Consider the following 9,755-nt stretch of genomic DNA (forward strand, 5'->3'; position numbering starts at 1 on the left):
ATTTACCACTGCTCTACAAATAGCTTAATTTCAGTTTTGCTTTTAATATTTCTCTACTTGATTGATGTGGACATGATTTGTATTTACTGTTTTGCAAAGCATAGAATTCTGTTGTTTCCATTTAGTGGAATGCCCCTTGATATTTCACAAATCTTAGTTGTCTCATGGGTCTTTTCAAAAAGAACATGATTACTGTTCTTCTAATTTAATATGATTTTCTTCCCCGGATTTTAAGCAAAGACAAGGGAAGAAAAGGTAAGATGTCAGAAAACAATGTGTGATTGGGTCTTTTGCAATAAAAACGACTTTACAATATTGAGGTTGTATCTGTCTTTATGTTCAGCTTATTTTTATTTATTTGTTTGTTTTAGGTATCTATTAGTTTGCTCCAGATCATTTGGGCTTCTGTTCATCACTGGTTCTTTAACCTAGAAGAGATTCTTAGACTATCAAAGCTGAAAGGTAACTTGAATACATCCAATTCAATTCTCTGATGGTTATAGATCAGGAACCTGCAATCCAGGGAGGAATGAGCCTTCTCTAACAGGCAATTTCTACTGGTGCTAGGCTGGGTGAAATAAAACTGGCTAAGTCATACTAGGAGAACGATTTTTTTTACCATTAATAAAGAAAATCTTTAAAATACTTACTATTAGTTTATATCCTTTTTGGAAATGACTATAGTTTGTTTTGTTTTGTTTTGTTTTGTTTGTTTTTAATTGGTGTATGTCTGGGTTTATTACAGGAACATAAAGGAGTAAATGTACACATATGCACATATTCACAGATTTCCAGTCAGACATCAGTGCAAAATAATTCAATGTGATCTCATATTTGTCTCTGGCTTTCTTGCAGGTATAGATTTCTGAGTATCCAAAAAGTAAAATTTTAGCAATGTGAGATCAAGAGAACAAAAAAAGAAAGAAAAAGAAAATCTTTATTCTATTCAGCTCCTAAGAAATAAATGTTTGGATTATTTTTTCAAGCATAACTATGGTTCAGTAATGTTTCATTTTGTTGGAAATAAAATGTTTCCTTTACTGATTCTGTTTTAAATATGTCTCCAGTGTCTTTGCATCTCAGTAAGATTTTCTGTTTTGCATTAGCAGTTTAGCATAGCAGAAAGAGTCTCAGATTGGAGCTGGAGAACTTAAACTCAAACACTGACTGATTTTTGATATGTACATTGATCACTTTGGACAAGTTACTTAAAACATTCTGGGTCTTGGATTTATATTTGTAAAATGAGTATTTTGTTGTGGCATTATGATTTCATAAAAATATCATTTCAAAAACCACTTTTATTTCTTGTATATCAAGAATAATTATAACTTTTTTAAAAAATTCTTTATCAACAAATGTTTGCTATGTTCTTATTCATATTTTAATTAAGGCAGTCTCATCACTAACTAGTTATAATAGAGTTAAGTGTTCTTAGAAATGATCTAGTCCAACACTCTCTCTCTATTTTTTTTTCCAGAGGAGAAAACAGAAGCCCAGAGATAGGTGAAATACTAAAGTTATCTTGTGTTGTTTTGCATCTCCACAAGTACCAAATGAACCCAAAGTCAAATGGTAATAAGTTTTAAGACTTAAATTATACTCCAATATGCAAAACTCTAGTAGATCTATAAAATCCCCTGAAAAAATTCCTTTGGTTGACCATGGTTGTAGCATTTTTTGTAAAGACATAAGACTACAGGACACACTAACTGTAAATTGAATTCCAAGTCCTTGCAAATATTGGAGATAAAGCTTTCATCTCACAAAATCCCTTATTCAAATGCTTTTATCATATATCATGCACCTTCCTTACAGTGTTGTTGTGAGAATCAAACTTGATGATATATATAAACAGCTTTGCAAACCATAAAGTGATGCATGTTGTTGTTGTTGTTATTCAGTCATTTCAGTTATGTCCAATTCTTCATGACTCCAGTTGGGGTCTTCTTGGCAAAGATACTGGCATTGTTTGCCATTTCCTTTTCCAACTCATTTTATAGATGAGGAAACTTAAGGAAACAGAGGTAAGTGACTTTCCCAGGGTCACACAGCTAGTGTCTTAGGCTGGATTTGAACCCAAGAAGATGAGTCTTCCTGACTCCAGGTACAGTATTTATCCACTGCACCATCTAGCTGCCCAAGGTGATAAATAAATATTATATAATGATAATAACAACAACAATATTCATGTAGTGCTTTAAGGTTTACAAACCGCTTTACAAGTAATACACATAGCTAGCAATAATCTGAGGCTGGATTTGAACTCATCATTCATTATTATTATTATGGCTATAGTAGAATACTAGAACAATGACCCTATAATAAGACAAGATAATATAGAATCTCTTTATTTAAGGTAAAGGTTTTTAACTTCAAATCACTTAGTTCAATATTTTCAGGACCTATGACATCACTCTGGTGGTTATTATCCACAGAAATGCAGACTGAAAACTTTCAACAGACAGTTTTCTAGAATTCCCATAGCTAAACATAGCAACACTTTGTGTTCCATCTTGAGATACATATCTCCAAATTTAATTAGGCTAATCATTAGACAATAGATACACTGTCTTAAGCCAGTCCTATGGTCAAGAACTTTCTAGGCAGCTAGGTGGCCTAATGTCAAGAAGACCTGAGTTCAAATCTGGACTTAGACATTTACTAGATGTGTTACCTTGAGCAAGACACTTAACCTCTGTTTGTCTTAATTCACTAAAGAAGGAAATGACAAGCCACTCCAGTATGTTTGCCAAGAAAACCCCATGGAAAATATGTTCCACAGGATCATGATGAGTCAGACATGACTAAACAACAACAAGACTTTCTAGAACTTGTATTCCAGTAGAATAGCCTTTAAGAATCTGGAGTCACATATCTGTCCCAGAGACTCAATAATAGTCCTTAAATAGAGTTTTATTTTTAATTAAAATGGGATGATCATGTTTCTACTTATATGTTTATATGATAATCAACATTTGAAGAAGATAGTTTATTATGGAACATCCTCTCCATAAAATGTATGCACACTTACATGCACTTCAAAATTGGGGGCAACTCAAGAGGAAAATTATTATGGAACAGAATCGTATGACAATCAAGATGTATATTGCTTATATACAAAAGAAAGGTGTGAAAAAATAGAAATTACAGGACTTTAATAAGTAATGAGTTTTATTTATTTTTTCTTTTCTCACTCTTTCAATCTTCTAGCACTTCCCCAGTATAAACATTGTTATTACACTGTTCAATAGTGTGAATACTGTTTTTGCCTTTCTTTGTATCTTCATCACTTAGCATCATTAGTGATTGTCACACAGTACACATTATAGACACATTCAATCATTCCTGGACTGTTACTTACTGACTTGATATATATGCATGTATACACACATTTCCCCAAATATATAAATATTTTCCTCCTTTCTACTTCTACTGCTACTACTTTGCTTTATTTCAAGTATTTCAGGCCTTCATCATCTTTCACTTAGACTCATGTAAGAGCATTATAATTGAATTTCTTGCCTTCAATGTCTACTACCTCCAATGTACTCAAAATTCTTTCATTGTACAATTATTATAATCCAATGCACTATTCACAGTGTTCTCTGTATCAAAACCTTCAGTGGTTATCCATATTTGAATAAAGGTCAAACTTCTTAGCATGATATTCAGTCTTTTAAGACCGTACTCCAATGTACCTTTCCTGCCTTTTTCACACTATTACTCTTAATGCACCATATATTTTAGTCAAATTTGATAATCCTAGTCTTATACTTCCAACTCCTATTGTCTTTGCTCAAATTATCATCCTAGCCAAGAATGAATGAAAATAATTTATTAATATGGAAAGCACTGTGTTAAGTGCTCAGTATATGAATACAAAATCATGTACAGATCTTGTACTCAAAAAGTATATATGTTCATAGAGAAAGAAAACACACAGATGACAGTGTTGGCCTGAGAGGGATATTTTGGTTTGAATATTTACAAGGATGATGAATAGAGCTATAACAAAGTTGATAAATACAATCTTTCCAGGAGCAATGATAGGTGATTATATGAAAAGAAAACATCCTACCAGAAAGTATCTAGAAACAACTCTCAAAGACTATGAAGTCACAGGCACAGAAGTGAAGGCCATAGAGGCAGGATATGTGTTTCTCTTACTGCTCTTCATTCTTCAGGGGATGTAAAAGAGGAAAAAAGTATTTCATAAGTGAATAGCTGGCTAAGAAGATTGTATCTAAGAATGTGATTTGGATTTCTGGAAAATATGATAGTATTTAGGTAGATTCAAAAGTGGTTGAATAGCAAGACTTAAAGACTAGTCTTTTACTAGTAGTATGTCAACTTAATATGAAGTATTACTCTGTGTTAAATTCCAGGAATCTAAACATGTCTCTAAGCTTTTTTATTTTTTTATCAAAAAACAGAATAAAGGCATAGATGGTATTCTTACAAAATTTGCAGATGTCATAAAACTGAGAGGCAGAGCTAACACTATGGATGACAGAGTCAAGATTCCAAAAAGATTTTGAAAGGCAAAAATGTTGAGATGCATCAAATAAGATGAAATTCAATTCATCTGAATTAAATGTAAAGCCTCACATGTAGCTTTAAAAGCCAATTTCAAAAGTACAACATGAGGAATGCACAGTTAGCAGTTGGAAAAAAGCTCTGAATGAGGGAGAGCTTAAAATGTACTGTAAGTTCAATATGAGTCAGAATTTTGATGAGTAGCCAAAAAAAAAAAATGTGATCTTGGGCTGCATTAAGAGATACAGTATCTAGGATATTGTCCTGCTATACTCTGCCCTTGTCAGACCATTTACAGTGTAGCTTGTTGAGTTTTGGACACAGTTTAAGGACACTGATAAGGTAGTGAATGTCCAGAGGATGATGACAGGATGGTTGACTGGTTGGTTGTTGTTCTTCATTCTCGAAGAGGACCAAAATAACATTGCTATGTTGAAGGTAAAGTACAATGTGTCTGACAGTGGTTGGGTACAAATAGTCCATGTGAATATTTGGAAATGTCTCTGAATTGCACTTCTCACATTTCTTTTGAGCTACTGCATAGCACTTTCTTTCATACAGGTATGCCATGCTGGACAGTCCTGTGTCATGCAATTGATTCCAAAGTTCTTCAGAGAGACCTTGAGAGTGTCCTTATATCACTTCTTCTGACCACCATGTGAGCAGCTGCTTTGTGTGATTTTTCCATAAAATAGTCTTTTAGGTAAAAATATATTTGGCATTCAAACAACATGTCCATCCCTTCAGAGTTACACTCTCTGAAGTAGAGTTCAAATGCTTGGCAGTTAAGCTCAAAAAAGGACCTCAGTGTCTGGGGCCTTACCTTATCAGGTGATCTTCAGAATCTTCATAAGACAATTCAAATGGAAGTGATTCAGTTTCAGGCATGGGTCTGGTATACTGTCCAGGTTTCACAGGCATACAAAAATGAAGTCAGCACAATGGCTCTGTAGACCTTCATTTTGGTAGACAATCTAATTCCTCTTTTTTCCCACACTTTCGTTTGGAGCCTCCCAAATACTGAGCTAGCTCTAGCAATGTGTACATAAACCTCATCATCTATGTGCACATCCCTGGAAAGTACACTGACAAAATAAGTGAACTTATCCACAGTATTCAAAATTTCTCCATTTGCTGTAACTGATAGTTCTGTATATGGATGGTGTGATGCTGACTGGTAAAGAATCTGTGTTTTCTTGGGGTTAATTATTAGGCCAAAGTTAGCATAAGCAACAAAGAATTTATCCATACTTTGTTGCATCTTAGTCTCAGAGGCTGCATTTAGTACACAATCATCTGCAAATAAAAAATCATGCATGCATTCTCTCCAATTTAGTCTTGGCTTGCAGCCTTTCAAGTTAAATAACTTACCATCAGTATGGTAGCTGACCTTGATTCTGCATTCATTTTAGTTGAAGGCATCTGACAACATTGCTGAAAACATCATGCTAAAAAGCAAGGGAACAAGTAAATAGTCTTGCTTCACTCCACTGGTGACTAAGAAAATTCAAGAGCGTCATCCATTCTTCAGCACCTGTGCAAGCACATCGTGATGAAACTGATGTACAATACTGATGAACTTCTCTGGGCAACCAAATTTTGCCATAATTTTCCATAAGCCCTCACAACCAACAGTATCAAAGGTCTGGGTCATATTGAAAAACATCGTGTACAGACTTCTGTTCTGCTCTTGGCATTTCTTCTGAAGTTGTTGGGCCGCAAACACCATATTGACTATTCCTTGACCCTTTCTGAAGCCATACTGGCTTGGAGGTAGATGACCATCTTCTAGGTGATGGATCAGCCTATTTGGGGGATTCTGGCAAGAATCTTGCCAAGATCAACTAAGAGAGGGACCCACCCTCTGATTGCCACAGGAAAGTCTATTTCCTTTACTTTTATAGAGCTGGACAATGGAGGCATCCTTGAAATCTTGGGGGATAACCTCCTTTTGCCATATAACTCAGAAAAATTTGGTCAGCTTTTATATAATCAGTGGACCCCCTGCCCCTGCAATCAGCTGGAATAGAATCATCACCATGAGCTTTGTCACATGAAAGGAGCCTAATGGCATTCAAAACTTCTTCAGTTGTAAATTCAGCTAAGAAGGATTGACTTCATCCTGAGGTATATTATGGTCAAAGGCTTCAGCACTGACTGATGATTGATTGAACATTATGGAATTATTCAGCCCATCGCTCTAGGATCATGTCTTTATCACTAATCAAAGTGGCTACATTAGCACTGAGTAATTAAGATGCATCATTGGTCTTTGGCCCCATAAATAGCCTTTATGGCATCAGTAAAAGTGCTTTGGATTGTTATTATCAGAATAAAACTGAATTTCATCTACTTTCTTACTGAGCCAAGAATCTTACATGTCTCTAAGTTTCCTTGCACTTTCCTTTTTTTTTTAGTTTATGTAAAAATTTATTTGACCGAAAGCTAGAAAAAGGTGGTACTATTACATATGATAGATTTGGTAAAGATCTAAATGAAAAGCACTGGTTTCATTCAGCTTCATATTTCCTAGTGTACTTCTGGATAGTGTGATGCTTAATAAATAGGAATGAGGACTATGATTATATGCAAGAAGCAGGGTAATTTTTAATCACAATTGTAAACTTGAGTCTTCATATCTGTTCCACACTGCTGTGGAATAAGGAATGTTTTAGCACTGAGCTGTACACAAGGAAACTGTTTAGCAGCAACAAATAGGCACTGTCTATTTGAATCTCTGAATCCAGGTAAGTCAGGAGGTTTTTGCTCTTTTATTAAAGTTGGTCCCAAAAATAGGGATTAAATTCCCTCTGAAATAAAACAATCTTCCATTTGCTATACTGTGGCAGTCTAAAATAAAATTAAGACAATTCGAAATTTATATGTCTTTTAGTGACAGTGAGGCACCTTTAGTCTTGTATTTCTAGCCACCAGATTCATCGACATAGAAAGTGGCATGGAAAAGGGCTGATAGGAAGCACTACCATGCTACATCGGAGAGACAGGCCACCATATGAATTTCCACTGAATTCCTGGCTGGCTTTGTTGACTGATGCTCAGCCATACAGAAATCAGGGAACAGAACAAACATCATTCCTTATTTGGAATGAGATTTTCAGTTGCTTTGCAGAAGTCAACTTCTAAATGAAAGAAATTGGTAAGGCACTATAACTGGTCCAAATATAGGCTGATCTCACCTAAAATCCTTAAAAAAATCTCATTTAAAGGGAAAAAAAAGTCTAGGTATTCAGTGAAAGTAACATCAATTGTAGCCCACATTTGGGCTTCTATACCAGCCATCTATATTTGGACCAATAAAAAATGGAACCTTAAGTATTCATCCAGAAAAAAATCTAGATGTTGTCTATCATCTTTTAAAAATATTTTCTCAGAGACTGCTCAGAGGATGTTTGCCCTGCAGTATAGAGTGGGAGGAAGGGCCACACTAATTAGGCCATTCTTTGTGCTTTATGACTTCCCAAAACAACCTTCATTATGGATGGAAAGTCCCCACCCATTTTATGAGATGGTCCCTGCCCTTAAGGCTCAGGGTGACTTGGAATGCTTGTGTTCTTAAATCAACCCAGGCCTGATCCAGTAGCTCGGCTGGGTTCCCTGCTATTGTCTAGAGTGTAACAGAACACCCTCAATCTTGGAGATTCTGGTCTAAATTAAATACCCTGCCTGCCTAAGGGGAAAAAAAAAAGCAATTTAAGGATTAAAAAAAAAAGCCAACTGGAAGCTTTAGTGTGCTGTTTGAAAGGAGGAACTAGATTTAACTGGTGCCCAAAGCCTCTCTGATAATAAATATTGGTCAGGTATTCATAATTTGATTGACATTTCCAGTGAAGAAAAGATTCAATAATAGAAGAAACTTCCTACTAGGGAAGGGGACAATATGGACTTCTCGAGTTTCTGGCAAACAAAATTCTTCTTTTTTGATTCACATACAGTTAAGTTCGTTTAATGTCTGATCCAGTGTCTGATGTAACCCCACATTCTCTTCTTTGGCCTGGGCAAGGTTTTCTTCCATGTCATCAGTGGTCTTTTCCAGTTCTGCAACAGTTCTTTCTGCAAACTCAGCCCGGGTCTCAAGCCTCTTTAAGTTTGTCATACAGAAGCTTAATTTCTTCTTCGTACTTATTCTCTTTTTCAGAATACTTCTCAGATGCAGCCTCCAGAGTTTTCAGGTTGTTGGTGACATTCTTCAGCTCCTCTTCCAGATCGCCACACTTAAGCTCTGATACCTCAGCACGCTCTTCTGCTCGCTCTAGCTCTCCCTCAAGGATGACCAACTTACGGGCTACCTCCTCATATTTGTGATCAGCCTCCTCTGCAATATGCTTGGCCTCCTTCAGCTGCATCTCCTGAATTTCCATTTTCTCTTCATCGTTCATCGCTTGGTTCTCAATCACCTTCATTCCTCTCTCACTCTCACCAGCAGCCTTTTCCGCCTCCTCCAGTTTCTGCAGGGCTATGGCCAGACGTTCTTGGGCCCTGTCCAGCTCTTCCTCAACTAGCTGGATTCGTCTATTCGGAGCGGCCACATCTTCAGCTTTTTCTTGCTGCTCTGACTCGCTGTCCAGCTGCTGCTGCAGCCTCTGGACTCCGTCTTCCGACTCATCTGCCTGCTGATGCAGCGCCTGGATTTTTCCTTTTCACTGCCTCCAGAGAGTTGAGGCTGGCCATGAGGACTAGGGGGCTTGGGGCCGGGGAAGCGCTGGGGCTGGCGGGACTGGAGCCGCTGGTCTGCACTGGGGAGAGGAGAGACCGCCCTGGTCCCTGAGCTCCCGCCTCCTTCCCACCCCTTGAGCTGACGAGCCTGTATTTTACTTTTGATGGAGTTAAACGCTACCTTCTTAGAGATCAATGAACCATCCTGCTGATCAACCCTGTGGAGTTCTAATTTTTTCAATTAGGAGCTTCTGAATTTCCCCATCATTTTTGTCGAACTAATCTTGATGTTTTTGAGTGTTCTAACCCAGATAAGTAAATGCAGTGCTGTATATTAAATCTCTGAAAGCTGCCCACTCTCTTGCTGCTTCACTGTTGACACCTGTGTGTTGGCTCAGCTTTCCCTCTAAGTTAGCAAGAAGCTTTTCCCACTCAAAGATGTTCTCTAATCTATTGACACAATCTTCTGGTAATCCTTTTGCCGCTTTTGCTGCTGCTTTTGTTGAATGTAAATAGTTATCTTCAGGAGAATAAGTCTATGA

The 9,755-nt window shown here is 36.8% G+C and overlaps 1 pseudogene; it reads right to left on the reverse strand.

Annotated features, from left to right (window-relative positions):
- Window positions 1-8,482: 8,482 nt before the first annotated feature.
- Window positions 8,483-9,228, reverse strand: LOC114028186 (annotated as a pseudogene).
- Between the last annotated feature and the right edge of the window lie 527 nt (window positions 9,229-9,755).

Source organism: Vombatus ursinus, unplaced genomic scaffold (genome assembly GCF_900497805.2).
Source record: "Vombatus ursinus unplaced genomic scaffold, bare-nosed wombat genome assembly UNPS02004868.1, whole genome shotgun sequence".
Classification (NCBI taxonomy): domain Eukaryota; kingdom Metazoa; phylum Chordata; class Mammalia; order Diprotodontia; family Vombatidae; genus Vombatus; species Vombatus ursinus.